At 41.8% G+C, this 16,328-nt stretch overlaps 1 long non-coding RNA gene across 1 annotated transcript in view; it reads left to right on the top strand.

Moving 5' to 3' along the window:
- The window catches only part of LOC140560739 (uncharacterized), a 131,774-nt gene extending 116,427 nt beyond the window's left edge, over positions 1-15,347 (top strand). The window contains exons 2-3 of the long non-coding RNA XR_011979994.1: positions 13,545-13,612; positions 14,993-15,347. This is a non-coding gene — a long non-coding RNA (uncharacterized lncRNA). The remainder of the gene's footprint in view (positions 1-13,544; positions 13,613-14,992) is intronic.
- The last annotated feature ends 981 nt before the right edge of the window (positions 15,348-16,328 follow it).

The following is a 16,328-nucleotide window of genomic DNA, read 5'->3' on the forward strand; positions in this document are numbered from 1 at the left end:
AATCACAGTAATGAGGAGGTCTCAGGTCAAACCAGTTGGGGATCAGAACTAATCACAGTCAGAGGAAATCACATTCAGGGGGAGGCCTCAGAACAAAACAGGTGGTGAGTCCGTCTTTCAGCAAAGACCATGCTGTGATTAGGACCAATCACAGTCATCTGGAGGACTCTGAATAAACTAGGTGGTGATTAGGACTAATCACAGTCATGCAGAAGTCTCTGGACAACCCAGGTGGTGATTAGGACCAATCACAGACAAAGAAAATCACAGCCATGGGAAGGTCTCAGAATAAACCAGGTAGGGATTAGGACCAATCACAGTCAGGAGAAAGTCTTAGAACAAATCAGGTGATGATTAGGACCAATCACAGTCACGCTGAGGTCTCTGGACAAACCAGGTGGCGATTAGGACCAATCACAGTTAACTGACGTCTCTAGACAAACTAGGTGGTGATTACAGCCAATCACAGCCATGAAGATGTCACCAACTAAAAAAAAAATAGTTGATGGTTAGGACAAATCACAATAATGGGGAGGTCTCTGGACAACCCAGGTAGGGATTAGGACCAATCACAGTCATGGGAATGTCTCAGCACATACCAGGTGGTGATTAGGACCAATCACAGTCAAAGAAAATCACAGCCATGGGAAGGTATCAGAATAAACCAGGTAGGGATTAGGACCAATCACAGTCAGGAGAAAGTCTTAGAACAAATCAGGTGATGATTAGGACCAATCACAGTCACACAGAGGTCTCAGGACAAACCAGGTGGTGATTAGGACTAATCACAGTAATGATAAGGTCTCAGGACAAACCATGTGGTGATTATAGCCAATCACAGTCATGAAAAGGTTTAAAAAAAGAGTTGGTAATTAGGACCAATCACAGTCAACGCCATGGGAAGGTCTCAGGACAAACCAGGTAGGGATTAGGACCAATCACAGCCACACCGAGGTCCCAAGAACAAATAGGTGGTGATAGGGACTAATCACAGTAAAGAGTCTCAGGTCTCAGGACAAACCAGGTGGTGATTAGAATTAATCCCCGTCAGTAGGAGGTCTCGGGACAAACCATGGATGTGATTAGGGCCAATCCCAGTCAGCGGGAATCCCATTCAAAAATAGGTCTCGGAACAAACCAGGTGGTGATTAGGACCAATCCCAGTCAGGGGAAGGGACTGTTAGTGGTTAGCAAGTCAGCTGTACAGTCTGTTCACATCATCGCCACTTTTCGGTTGTGATTGGTCCACCATCCAAAACATCCGACCTGGATCGGATCAGACTACTGGACTGGAGGACTGTGCAATGACAAATGGGCTCCAGTCACTAACTGTACACCAACAAGATGGAGCTACTAGGAAGGAGTTTCTAATAAAGTGGCCAGTGGGTGTTTTTACTCATTTTAACATGTAGAGATCTAGCTATCCAGCTTTTGATGCCCTACTACGTCACTAGAGGACTAAGAGGGTAACTCTCTTAGGGTTGCAGTGCATAGACTTACCAACTGGTGAAATTGGCCCATAGGCTGCTGGAAGTTGTAGTTCTCTGTTATACTGTAGTCTCTGTTGGGAAGTCAAGAAACTTTGACAACATCTAACCATGAATTCCTTCAGTTAAGCATATCTTTTGTTTCGAAAAATCCCCAATAATGGCCTAAAGAAGAGTTTGACACAATGCGCGATGTTGCGAAAGGCCTTTCACAACAAATCCGGCGGCTTTTTGCCTTTTGTTGCATTAGAAGTGAAACTCTGGAGATTTTAAAAAGTCTTCTTGAGCCTGACTTTACCATTGTCTTTCTCATTGTTTCTGTGGGCCTTATTCCCTGCGTTCGTCAGTGCAGGTTCCTAAAGGATAAAAGAGGCGTGTTAATTAAAGTGGCGCTAAGCTAACGGCGAGCCACTGCTACTTTATCACCGCCTCTCATCCCTGTCACTCTTTCGCCGCCTCTCCCTCGTCCTAACGTTTTGTTCCTTATCTTCGAGAGCCGTTCCAGTCAATCTGTCTGCTCGATGGAAAACGTCAGAAAATGGTAATTGGCAGCGAGACGTAATGCCGTTAACATTCCATTATTATTAACATTATTAACCCTATCAAAGCAAACATCTTACCAGTTATGCACTTAAAAAAAAGATCAGGCTACCACTTAGCCTACTTAGACTACTACTTAGCCAGTGTTACTGGTACTTAACAGTGTTGCCTTCCTCCTCATTTTTTCAGCTCCCATTAATAATTCATAACTCAACACCTTCCTGCAAAAAAGTAACACCTGAATCCCGGTCATGCTGCTAGCCATCGCCAGCCAGAGCCCAGAGTGAGCGCAATCAGCCGGGTACATGGTGCGTTGGTCGGTTATCCAATGATGTTGCATTGGTGGCAGTTCGGGAAAAAAAGGGAACTGGCTTAGGAGGAAGGGGTGTTAGGGGGAAAATATGTATGGGGTGGGTAATTAGCGACCCAAATTTTGCAATATGAAGCACTGAGATTCTTTGTATATCTGGATGCTTTATCTTTCACTTTCTAATTCCATAACGCCATTTAATAGTGGAATCTGTATTGTTATTGTGTATTTCCTGTATTTTTATCATTTATCAGTTACCTTATTTAACCAAACAGTTTTTTCTGCTCATTATATTATTAATATTAATAATATTAATAATAACAATAATAATATACCCAGATATAGCATGCCTATGTGGAGCCTATATGGCTAGCCCAGCTGGGAACCCAGGAAGGTTTGTCCATGGGTTCCATGTTGGTCCTATGTATGAATGCCCACCGGGGTTCCATTAGGGTCAGTGATGGGGCCAGGAGGGGTTGAACATGGGCTCACCTGGATTGTACACTGCACATGGATGGCCAAGATAGGGCCCATGTAAGATTACGGTGGACTGCAACAATGAGGCCCACTTGGAAGCCCAATTGGGTCCTAGTAATAAAGCAATGTACAAACCCATTCAGAGCCCATGCCCACCTGAACCCACCTAGCCCATGTTCCACCATGTTGTCTGGGATGTAAGATCACCTTCCAGGATTATGCTTTGCAGGAAAAGGAATGTGTATCTTTTATCCAGAGATACGCAGCATGAGCTCATTAACATGCGGATTTTAATTGGCCAAGGTCACCACCACCTTGATGACTCAATTATTATGGCTTATTTAACTGATCTACCTTCTGAATATTAGGATAGAAAAAGGCTGCCATGCCGCCCTTATTGTTGGATGCACTGCCAGTCAACCGGGCCTTCATGATCAGCCCACCCCGCTCACAGATCAGCCACTGATCAGCCACAGATCAGCCCTCTTACATTCCTGTATTCTAGAAACTCAACTGTGAGACACAGCACAGGACCTGTTAGTAACTGAATTGTTCTTGGAAGGAGCTCTGTTACAAACTGCAGCTGTGCCTCTCTCTCTATCTCTCTCACTCGCTCGCTCGCTCGCTAGCTCACTCTCTATCTATCTATCTTATCCATTTCCTTCCACTTCAGGTGCTTTTTTTTCATCTCGGTTCCCCCCTTTCACCGCTGATGGATGGCCGCGGTGATGGAACAGTGTTTCCGTGGAGACGTTAGAGCTGCGAGCCGTGGATGTTTCTCTATCCGGCTGTGCGGCTTCCCCTCAGAAACCAGCGGGAACGGATTATCAGACTGAGCATCGCACCACAGCCCTTTTATTCCATCCCACCCTTTCGCTTTTCGCTACGACGGTAAACGTGATATAGTCGCTGTATAAACCGGGGAAGGGGGGTGGGGGGCTGGTGTGGCCTATCCCCTACCCCGCCTACCTTGTGTATGTCTTAGAAACTAGGATTTCTGGCTGCTCAAATAATTGGGATCTGAATTGCTATCCGAATTCCGCCCCTACGATCAGTGACCCTCAGCAGAACCCAAGCCTCATCAGACCACCCTACACTTCTCTAGTCTTCAGCAGCCACTGCAGCCTCAGCTTTCTGTTCTTGGCTGAAAGAAGAAGTGGAGCCCGACATGGTCTCCTGCTGTTGTAGCCCATCCTTCTCAAGGTTGGAGGTGTCGTTGTGCATTCTGGGATGCTCTTCTGCTCTACGCAGTTGGACAGAGTGGTTATCTGAGATACTGTAGCTTTACTGTAGCTTTCTGTCAGCTCAGCTCAGTCAACCGGTGTTACACTGTTCGAATGCACTCAGCAGATCTTACGAACACTCAAGCCAACCATCCTGCCACGCTCAAAATCACTGAGATCGGATTTTCTCTCTGATGTGAACATTACCTGAAGCTGCTGGACCCTATTTTTGCATAATCTGAATAACTTTATGAACGGCACTGCTGACGCATAATTTGACTGATTAGATAACTGCATGGTGAATGAGTAGGTATGCAGGTCTTAATAAGGTCATTTCTCTTTAAGTGTACAAACCTGTATTTGGAATACAATGGTTGAAAGCAAAAAACAAAAAAATACCCCAAAATCTTTTCATGCAAATATTCATGGAGTGCACTGGACATACAAAAACACCTCACCCCCTCATAAGCAACCCCATAACGTCACTAATACCTACAATACGCCACTCCATCGTTCTACATTTTTACTGTATTCTTAAGATCATTTATACATTGAAATTGCCAAAGTAAAAAAATAAATAAATAAAATAACACTGAAGTGCTCGATGGGCAGAAGGTGGAAGATGAAGAAAAAGGATGAGACTACATTGACGTTGATGTTAATGGCTAAATTTTCTTTTCTTTATATTTATTTATTTTTATCTTAATGTTATATTTTAACATTTATGTTTGTATAGATTTGAGTATTTGTGTTTCTCGATTTTTCTTTTATTTCCCAAATTTTTTGGTATTTTTTCATAACATGCATTTTTTATATTTTAGATTATTATTTTATATTTTACCATTTATTTTTTAATGGCTTTAAGTTTTTGTGTTTCCAATTTTTTTCTTTTTTTCCAGTTTTTTTTTTGTTTGTTTGTTTTTATGGGTTTTTTAGTATTTTTCATAACTTGGATTGGATTTTTTTAAAAATTATATTATTATTTTATATTTTACCATTTATTTTTGTATGGCTTTGAGTTTTTGTGTTTCCTGATATTTTATTTTACTTTTTTTTGTTTGTTTTTGCAGGTTTTTAATATTTTATATTACATTAACTGTTGGTCTAAATTTAGACCCCCCCCCCAATTTTCCTATTTGTATTCATTAAATATTGCTTAAAAAGTAAAAAATGTCAGAAGTCTAAATGATACAATTGGAGGAATATCTTTATGCCTACATATTCATGGGACGCCTTTTTTTGGTTTGTGGACCTTAATGGACCGCTCACAGCAAGAAACCGGCCCTGTACTTAACCACTGCACTATATGTTGAGTATTCAACTGTCTGTGGAGCTTCCTCATGAAGATCCACCACCTTTAGCTGCACAATCAGAATAATGTCATCCTGCATCTGCCATTTTAATTACAGTATGCTGTTCTCTTCCTGCCATACTGCCATCTGTGCTAATACGATATAAAAGATGGTTTCAATTGGAAAACTGTTTAACTGTCTTTTTTTTTCGTGAGTCCGAGTTTGACTTTTTTATTATTTTTTTTTATGCTCGGCAAGAATAGGAAATAATAATTCCTGTGAACACGATACGGGACGTCATATCCAATTCCCATTTTGTATCTAGGCCTCATTTCAGTAATTGATATTGACTGGAATATATTCATACAGTCTCAGTGACTGACATTAGCTAAATGGCAATATGATTAAGTCAGCGTTTGGACTGGGTTATTGATATAATATTCATTGTTAATGGATAATTGTGGTTATAAATCATATTTCTGACAACCTCCAATCTCCAGCGGAACCGCCGGCTCCCCGGTTTGTGTAATTTCTTTTGATTTCTATGAATGGTGGCATGGAAACTTCACACACTTGATCAGCCACGGCAGAGGGCGTGATTGGCCGGCTGGGAGTGACTGCAGGGCCACTGGACATTCCTTCTGTCAATCACTCCAGCCAACCCATCACACTGGGTTAAAATGCTAAAATGCTAATTCCAATTACCCATTAATTACTCCTGCCTGCAACTGTACATGGGAATCCTCCAGTGACATCATAACCAACATGACGTTTTTGGCTCAGTTCCCAATGTTTGACCATTTTGACCATCTTTATATAATACATCAGTTCTTTCTCGGCAAAAGAGGAGCTCGTCAAACAAAGACGGGGGGATATGTGCTAGGTTAAAAGCTAACGCAACTTTCCATCGTCCGCTCCCTCAGAAACAATCGGACTACCTCAGCTTAATTGTTTTACTGGTAAAACATGAAGAAGCCAAAGCCAGGGAAGCAAGTGTGGAGGCAAGGCTAAAAGCTAACCGGCTATAATCACTTTCGCTGGCTAGCAGCACATTGCGCTGAGAGGACACGATGAGAGGACAACTGGGAAACCTATATGCAATATGTGGGTTCTGTGAGATATCACTGGTGGCGTAAACCAGCCAATAAAATCAGAGCTTATTAGAATTTTATCTTATATACACGAGTCCTCCATAATAGGAAAATTAGCATGTTAAAGGTAAAATAACAGGGTGGTAAAAAAGGCTTGTTTTTCTTTTGGTTTTCAACCAAAGCCACGTACATCAACAGCCAGTTAAAATACGCAAGTAATGCATCTTTAAGATCAGTTAGTTAACTAAGTTAGCTAGCTCTTCTTTACCTAGCTGCTAACAATTAGCTCGAAATATTACTCAGCTATTAAAACAGCCTTGAACTTGAACTTAGCACGTGTTTTCAGAGCACGACTTCACCACCCAGTGAGCTTCCACACATTCCGGTCGTTTCTGTGAATTGCAGCCATCCATTAGCTTCTTTAGCATCTTTAGCATCTTTAGCGTTCAGCAGCCTGTTAAAACAGAGCTCCGAAGTCCTGCTGAATCTGTTCGTACAATCAGTGCTAGCGTTATTCACACCGAATGCTAACGCCGCTAACACTCAGTGGGCGTGGCCGCCCTGTGATGTCGCATGCACAACCCTTTATTGGGGTCCTAGCAGTTAATGAGAGAATGGATGGGTGGCATTTTCGCAGTGTGGACCTCACAATAAATGGCAGCTCTGGTTAGCATAGCAACGCTTTAGCACTTCCTGGTCGTACTAACCCGCACTATTAAGATCACTGTATAGTCTATACCTTCAAGCATTAGTGCGCAGTAGGCAATAGGGACGTAACCCTGGCAACAAGGGACAGGCGGGGATTAACCAGTTCTTCACCAGTTTCACCAGTATGGAGTAAAACCATCAGCACTTGGTTGCAGTGCAGTGTTTTGCATATGTGTGTGTGTGTGCAGTGTTGCTACGCATGTGTGGAGCCATTTCAAGCACATGGGCAATCATCATCATCATCATCATCATCATCACTGTGATCATCATCAAAGCTACTGATTATCAAGGCAGAAAATGTTAGTTCCATTATTCATGTTTTTATTCTGTGGTTGTTTTCCTTTGATTGCAGCTGATCAATGCAGGGTGGGCTTAAAGGCCCATGTAAATGTGTGTGTGTGTGTGTGTGTGTGTGTGTGTGTGGCTAAAATTCCTGAACTGCATAAAAGCTGGCAGTGTTCTTCCCAGGCAGGCACACTTGACCTAAAAGGGTGCACTCACCGAGCACTTTATTAGAAACACCTGTGCACCTACTCGTTTGTTCAGCTATCTAATCGGCCAATCGTGTGGCAGCACTGACCCTGACAAGGGCTCCAGGTTCAGATCAGAAAGCTGAGGCTGCAGTCGGTTCTTACGGGGTTTCTGCAGAGTTCAGATTCATGTTCTTCATGACCTTCCGAGTCAGGTAACAGTCATGTAAAAATGGTGTTCTTGGTATATACGCTGCATGGACAAAAATATTGGGACACCTGCTCAGTTGTTGTTTCTTTTGAAATCAAGAGTATTAAAAAAAGAGTTGACCCTGGGAGTAACTTTCTTTACTGTCCAGGGAAGAAGGCTACTAGAGCTACTAGATATTGGATTTTGGCATTGCTGTGAGGATTTGATTGCGTTTGGCCAAAAGAGTGTTGCTGAGCTTAGGTTGTAGGATGATCACCACCTCACCTTAATGCTCCAAATCCATCATTCCAGAGAACAGAGTCAGTTCCACTGATTTTCAGCTCAATGCTGGGGGGGGGGCTTTATTACACCCCTCTATAGCCCACGACTGGCATTATTAGGCAGCATGGTGTCAATAAGTACATCCTGTTTATCTGCTCCGGTGTGTCCTATTCTATTGGCGGTACTTCTCTACAGGGACCAGACAAGCTGTGTGTGTGTGCTTTTGTACATGTGTCAGCAATGGGTGCAAGTAATATCACACACACACACACACACACACACACACACAGGCTTTTCAGGCTGTATAGAGACTGGGAGTGGTAATGGAAGCTATCAGGAAAGAGGAAATCATGAGAGAGAGAGAGAGAGAGAGAGAGAGAGAGAGAGAGAGAGATGCAGGTGGAGGAGTGTGTGGATCATCTGCTTTAACGTATCTCTTCATTATGGAAATGTCATTAGCGCTGACAATCAGGCCACAGGTGGAGCACTCCCCCTACACTCTCTCTCTCTCTCTCTCTCTCTCTCTCTCTCTCTCTCTCTCTCTCTCTCTCACTCTTTCATGCTCCTATCTCTTCTTTCTCTTTATTTCTTTTACGTAAATACCTAGAAAGTAGGTGGTGGGGCCGGTGGTGTAACAGAGTTATAGGTCAGTTGTATAACAATGCAGACTGTGTTACATAGATAGATAATACAGCACAGTAATACAATACAATAATAAGGGTAGCACAGTCCAGGCACAGCAAAAAAAAAATATATATATATATATATATAGATACATATATCCCCTTATTACAATGAAACAAGAATGAACTATTAACTATATATAACTAAGTTATCAAATGTAAGTTATGAAATATTCGCTATAAATAAATAATACCGCGGGGCTCCGGGTGGTCCAGCGGACTACGGCGCTGTCACTGTGATCAGAAGATCGCTGGTTAGTATCCCGATCACGCTGCAAGCCATCGGCAGCCGGGGCCTGAGAGTGCACAATTGGCCTTGCTCTCTTTAGGGTGGGTAGATGGCGCTCTCTCCCCCCACATCGCTCTAGTGTGGCGCTGGCCATCACTGGCGGCTGCTAGCCGGCGCTTCCCTCCAGGCGCATCAGCAGCAGTTGAAAAAGTGAGGCTGGTTGTGCACGTGTTGGAGGAGGCGTGTGTGGAGTGTGTTAGGAGTCAGTGGTGTAACAGCGTGGAGTGTGTGTTAGGGGTCAGTGGTGTAACAGTGTGGGGTGCGTTAGGGGTCAGTAGTGTAACAGCGTGGAGTGTGTGTTAGGGGTCAGTGGTGTAACAGTGTGGGGTGTGTTAGGGGTCAGTGGTGTAACAGTGTGGGGTGTGTTAGGGGTCAGTGGTGTAACAGTGTGGAGAGTGTGTTAGGGGTCAGTAGTGTAACAGCATGGAGTGTGTGTTAGGGGTCAGTAGTGTAACAGCGTGGAGTGTGTGTTAGGGGTCAGTGGTGTAACAGCGTGGAGTGTGTGTTAGGGGTCAGTAGTGTAACAGCGTGGAGTGTGTGTTAGGGGTCAGTGGTGTAACAGCGTGGAGTGTGTGTTAGGGGTCAGTGGTGTAACAGTGTGGGGTGTGTTAGGGATCAGTGGTGTAACAGTGTGGGGTGTGTTAGGGGTCAGTGGTGTAACAGTGTGGAAAGTGTGTTACGGGTCAGTAGTGTAACAGCATGGAGTGTGTGTTAGGGGTCAGTGGTGTAACAGCATGGAGTGTGTGTTAGGGGTCAGTGGTGTAACAGTGTGGGGTGTGTGTTAGGGATCAGTGGTGTAACAGTGTGGGGTGTGTTAGGGATCAGTGGTGTAACAGTGTGGAGTGTGTGTTAGGGATCAGTGGTGTAACAGTGTGGGGTGTGTTAGGGATCAGTGGTGTAACAGTGTGGGGTGTGTTAGGGATCAGTGGTGATCAGTGGTGTAACAGTGTGGGGTGTGTTAGGGGTCAGTGGTGTAACAGTGTGGGGTGTGTGTTAGGGGTCAGTGGTGTAACAGTGTGGAGTGTGTGTTAGGGATCAGTGGTGTAACAGTGTGGGGTGTGTTAGGGATCAGTGGTGTAACAGTGTGGGGTGTGTTAGGGGTCAGTGGTGTAACAGCGTGGAGTCTGTGTTAGGGGTCAGTAGTGTAACAGCGTGGAGTGTATGTTAGGGGTCAGTAGTGTAACAGCGTGGAGTGTGTGTTAGGGGTCAGTAGTGTAACAGCGTGGAGTGTGTGTTAGGGGTCAGTAGTGTAACAGCGTGGAGTGTATGTTAGGGGTCAGTGGTGTTTGTTTAAATCTGTTTGTTTATTTCTTTGTTCTTAAGTCTCTTTCTTTCTCTCTCAACCTCCACCCCACTTATCTGTCTCTTTCTTCCTGTGTGTGTGTGTGTGTGTGTGTGTGTGTGTGTGAGCAAAGGCAGATGGAGGAAGCTTGGGCTCATTTAATGGTCAGTTTAGCTAATGTGCTAATGGCCGCCGAGAGAGTGACAGGGAGCTAATGAGCGCTTCATTTGGCCAATCAGATCCATTTCTGCTGCGCATAATCAGCATCTCAAGGCTGGTTGCCGTGGCAGGCGTCACCAAGGTAATTGCACCTTTCAGAGGCGGACGGATGCTGCGGGGGGGTGGGGGTGGGAGAGAGGGAGAGAGAGACAGAGAGAGAGAATGCGAGAGAAGAAAAGAAGGAAAAGAAACTGGACAAAAGTATTGGGACGCCTGCTCCTTCACTGTTTCTTCCTAAATCAGGGCTATTACTTTCTGGAGGAGCATTGCTGTAAGAATTTGATTGCATTCATAAGCATGGATAAAGTCAGGATGTTGCAAGATCACCACACCACTTCATCTTTCCCAGCTCCCTAATTTGTCCCAAAGGTACTGGATGGAGCTCCACCACCATCATTCCAGAGAATTCCAGTTCTTCCACTGCTCCACAGCTCAATGCTGGGGGGCTTTATATACACCCCTCTATCCCACACCTCCTCCAGAGAGTCTTAATGTATTGGCAGTACTTCTCTACTTCTCTGCAACTTAAAGTAGCTAAATGAATTCATTAGAAGGGGTGTCCACAAACATTTGGACATGTAGAGTATATTGAGTGAGCAGCTGTGGTGCTCTCTCTCTGTCTCTCACACACACACACACACACACACTGGGTGAAACTATAGGGCTAAGCGCTATGCAAGCTAACACACAGCTTAGCGACAAACTTGTTGTTAGTCTTGTCTGTGGTGTGTGTGTGTGTGTGTGTGTGTTCGTTCAGTGCCTTCACAGACAATTCCACAGATGTCTAATTACCGCACAATTGTCGCAGCAGGGAGCATGCTTTAACGTCCTCTCTCCCTCTGGCCACGCCCCCTTCCTCTACAGCACTGAAGAAAGGCTCGAACCGGCTAATCTCAGGCATTTTGTCATGTGAAGGTAATTGCATGGTTGCGTGTGTCTGCCTCGACTCTCACTGTCCTTTCTCTCTCTCTCTCTCTCTCTCTTTCTCTCGCACGCCCGCTCTCTCTTCCCCTCCCTCCCTCCCTCCCTTTCTTTCGCTCTAATTGAACCGCCTCACCTCGTACCTTTACTTCCTGTCTCTTCTGCCCTAGTTCTTCAAAAAGATCCAACAGACTGAAACCGGCCAGGAGAGGAAATGCAATTAGCCAATCACAGCGCAGGATGAAAATTCAATAAGCCATTGAGAGCAATGGAGGGAAAATTCAACTGGCCAATCAGAGCACAGGGGGGAAATTCAATAGACCAATCAAAAATGGAATGGAAAATCCAACGAGTCAGAACGCAGGAGGTAGATTTGAAGGAGGAAAGTTCAGTGAGCCAATCAGAGCAAAGCAGGGACAATTTACTGGCCAATCAGAGCTCAGAGCACAGGAGGAAAATTCAACTGACTAATTAAAACATGGAAGGGAAAAATTCAGCTGGCCAATCAGTGTACATAATAAAACGGAAGGGGGGGGGGGGGATTAGTAAGATAATCAAAGCACAGGAGAACAAATTCAGCTAGCCAATCAGAATGCAGAAGGAAAATTTAATGAGCCAATCAGAGCACAATACGAAAACAAGCCAATAAGCCAATCAGAGAATAGGAGAAAATATGTATCTACCCAATCAAAGCATGGAAGGGAAAAATCAACTGACCAGTCAGAACACAGAGGACGATTTAACTGGCCAATCAGAGTGCATACTGTATTCATACCATCAATAACCAGGTATTAAAAGGTTCTTCAGAACCAGAACCAGAAGATGTTCTAGGTAGGGAACTCTGCAACCTTTTAGAACCCTTATTTTAAGGGAATCAGTTTAAAAACAAGCCTCATAGGGTAACATCAGTTCTCTGGGTCTGTCCCAAACGCACACTTTCAAACCTAGTGCCCTAATTGTACTGAGCTTGTTGACTTGAAGGGAGGATTGAGGGACTTGGGGCGCTCTCTAAGCGGGCCTGGTCTTCACAGAAAAATACACACACACTCATATAAGTAACACTTTCTAGTCAATCTATGCGGCTCCACAATCTGTTGCTAATGTTTTCACACACACACACACACATGCACACACACACACATGCACACACACACACACACATGCCATCAGAGAGGAGCTGTTGCTCTGTCTGGTGTAAAAGGTCAAGTGTCTGAGCTGTCTGTTCTTCTGATGTGTGGAATGCACAATGTGGCTGAATGCATGGTTGCGTGTGTGTGTGTGTGTGTGTGTGTGTGTGTGTGTGTGTGAATCAATGTCGCTAATCTCTTAATCTAAGTGCTGTGCTCTTGTGTGTGTGTGTCTTGTCTGTTCGTGGTCTGTCAGAATTCAGAGATTATGAATGTTGGACACACCTCCAGCCCACGTCCCACCACGTCCCCCCACCACGTCCCCCCACCCGAGCCCCCGGTGTGGGAGAGGGTGGAGGATGAATTAAGTTCGAATTTTAGTCTCAGATAAAGTAATGGAGTTTATACTGGCTCCAGGTTCACTTAGTGTGTGTGATAGATGGTGTGTGTGTGTGTGTGTGTGTGTGTGTGTGTGTGTGTGTGTGTGTGTGCCAGTGATGAAGGTTTTTGGTTCTAAGCCTGTTTAAACAGGACAAGGAGGGAGAGTGAAGCAGGTTTCTCTGTGCTGTTGATGTAGTCAGGGTGCCAAGCCTGTGAGATCAGGCAGGACTGGGGTCCACACACACACACACACACACACACAGGGAAAGAAGTCTGTACAAATAATAGACTGTAAACACAGTCCAGCAGTGATTTGATTAAATTATACATATTTGTGTGTGTGTGTGTGTGTGTGTGTGTGTGTCTATACAGAGGTGTACAAATGTCATAGCGCCCCCCTGAGGTAGTCAGTACAGCCCGTAGTGTGGGAATGTCAGCAGGTTCAACAACGTCAACATACCAGCCTCGTCAGATCCACCGACCTCGTCAGATCCACCATGAGTTGAAATAAGATGGAAAAATGGCCAGAATGTCGGAAACACTTGTTTATTTTTCAGTTATTTCTTTTTCAGGGCAAACAGAACAGAAAGAGATAAAGGACAAAGAGCAGGTCACTGAACGAACTGAATCAAATGAATCTGTAAGTATTCTACATGATTCAGTAACTGCCATAAGTGATTCACTGACATGATTTACTGAAATGAGTCAGTTACTACTTTTAATGATTCATTACTGCACAACTGCTATAAGCTATTCGATAATGTCTAGAAATGATTCAGTAACTACTAGAAATGATTCAGTAACTGTTATAAATGATTCCGTAATTATTAAATGGTTTAATAACTGCTATAAGTGATTCAGTAACTGTTACAAATGATTCCATAATGACTATAAATAGTTCTGTAACTGATGTAAATGATTCAGTAATGACTATGAATGATTCAGTTATTGCTATACATGATTCAGTGATGACTATAAATGATTCAGTAACTACTAGAAATGATTCAGTAACTGTTATAAATGATTCCGTAATTATTAAATGGTTTAATAACTGCTATAAGTGATTCAGTAACTGTTACAAATGATTCAGTAATGACTATGAATGATTCAGTTATTGCTATACATGATTCAGTGATGACTATAAATGATTCAGTAACTACTATAAAGGATTCAGTAACTGCGATAAATGATTCAATAATGACTGTAAATGATTTACTGATTACATTTTTCTTTAACAATCTTGCATGAATCAGTAACTGCTATAAATGATTCAGTATATATTATAAATGATTTAGTAACTGCTATATATGATTCAGTGATGACTATAAATTATTCAGTAACTGCTATAAATGATTTAGTATCTACTATAAATGATTTAGTAACTGCTATAAATGATTCAGTATATATTACAAATGATTCAGTAACTGCTATAAATGATTCAGTATATATTATAAATGATTCAGTAACTGCTATAAATGATTCAGTAACTGCTATAAATGATTCAGTAACTGCTATAAATGATTTAGTATCTACTATAAATGATTTAGTAACTGCTATAAATGATTCAGTATATATTACAAATGATTCAGTAACTGCTATAAATGATTCTGTATATATTATAAATGATTCAGTAACTGCTATAAATGATTCAGTAACTGCTATAAATGATTTAGTATCTACTATAAATGATTCAGTAACTGCTATAAATGATTCAGTAACTGCTATAAATGATTTAGTATCTACTATAAATGATTTAGTAACTGCTATATATGATTCAGTGATGACTATAAATGATTTAGTATCTACTATAAATGATTTAGTAACTGCTATAATGATTCAATACATAACTAATATGTTAGTGTGTTAGCAAAGAATAGTAGTACGGGCTCACTTGCAGGCCTTTAGGGCTCAAAGGATTAAAAGCGACACAGTGTTTTAAAATGAGTTAAAACAGCGTAACCATGCTCACTGTCACCCTCGCTCTCACCACTCATCCATCATGTTTATTGCTCTCGTCCAGCATCCTGATTGGAGAAGATGGAGATGGATTTTGGCACTCCAGCACTTGAATGACCCCCTGACCCCTCCCCTCCTCCTCCTGCTGGACACTACACAAAACGATGATGGTGAAATTATTTAAAGTACAGTGGGAGCTTTTCTTGGCACTGTGAGCCTTTTCACAGGTTTCCCAGGCATTACTGCATGACATCCCTGCCCTCAGTGATTTAATTACAGTCAGTCCAGCCCTGGAAATACAGACCATAATTAAAAACAGTTACTTCACCTCTTATTTTTAGCACACGCAAACACTGACGTATCTGTGGTCACTAGAGCTGGGCACGTCTGTTCTTTTCACACATTAAAACATGTAAACATAGTGGGTAACACCTCCGTTTGAAGAATTATTGACAAAACTGATATATAATACTTAATAAATGTGAGATTGATTGTTTTCTAAAGTAAAAAATTTAATCATTTATTTAAACATAGTGCAGAATATTTTCAAAATTTACACTGATAATATTAAAAAAGTGCAAATTATGAAATTCCTTTTTTTTAATCAAATGTGGAAATTGTGAAAATTTCAGTTGTGAGAATGATTTAATAAACACTTCTGAAACATAAAAAAAAATAAAATAAAATGTCCATTACTTTTTGAAATATGTCAACAAAATGTGAAAAGTGTGAAATAATCCAAAAAAGTGCTTCCGGAACATTATATTTATTTATATTATATATATTATATTATATATATATATATATATATATATATATATATATGAATATATATATATATATATATATATAATATAAACATTAAAACAATAATATAAATAAATAAAAATATCTTATAAACTCAGTTTTTTTTAATTTATAGCGTATACATACAACATTTACTGTACTTTATCTGGCATGCTTATGTTCACTTTTGTATTTTTACTGTTTATAGTAGCTCTGCAGCTTGACGAAGCTCCACATGTAGGTAGAATTTTAAGCATAAAATATAAAACATAAAAAAGCAAATTAAATAAATATGGGCTACAATACTTTTTTACAATTTTTTAAATAAATGAATTAAATGAATGTCAGAACGATTAAATAAATAAGTAAATAAATAAAGTAGTGTTAGAAAAAAAAAACATAAAAAGAATAAATAAAATAAATGAATCAATAGATCCACACAATCACGGAAACTGAGATAAACGAGTTAATATTTAAATGATTTTTAATAAATTCCCCTATTTTATCCTATAGTCCATAGTAATGAAATGGGCAACGCTACTACCATTCTAACCAGCTACAAAGGTCAAGAGTGGGTCGTATAATGGACCACACAGATAACGAATAATGGACGC

Source organism: Salminus brasiliensis, chromosome 8 (genome assembly GCF_030463535.1).
Source record: "Salminus brasiliensis chromosome 8, fSalBra1.hap2, whole genome shotgun sequence".
Classification (NCBI taxonomy): domain Eukaryota; kingdom Metazoa; phylum Chordata; class Actinopteri; order Characiformes; family Bryconidae; genus Salminus; species Salminus brasiliensis.